Here is a 331-nt window from a genome sequence, read left to right as displayed (position 1 = left end):
ACAGGCATGCGGCTTCCTTGATGGTACACATGGTCACCATGGAGACAAGCTACACATGAAGGAATGTGGCGGCCAGTGGGGACAAGCTGGCCAAGGCTTTTACTGATGTTCCCACAGCTGGGGACCATGTCCTACAGCAGCGCCACTGTTGACCTAGGCATGCACGCACAAGGGCCCAATATTTGCTATCACAACTCTACAACCAGTGTGTGGCAGAGAAAAGAGGGCCTGAAAAAGTCCTCATACCCTGTGGTGGGAAGGAGAGGAGAGAGGGAGGGTGGGGGGAGATGGAGAGAGATTATTCAGACAGCCTTTTTTAAGAAATATATTT

This window comes from Meriones unguiculatus, chromosome 17 (assembly GCF_030254825.1).
Source record: "Meriones unguiculatus strain TT.TT164.6M chromosome 17, Bangor_MerUng_6.1, whole genome shotgun sequence".
In the NCBI taxonomy this organism is placed as follows: Eukaryota; Metazoa; Chordata; class Mammalia; order Rodentia; family Muridae; genus Meriones; species Meriones unguiculatus.
Note: the sequence above shows the minus strand (reverse complement) of the source record.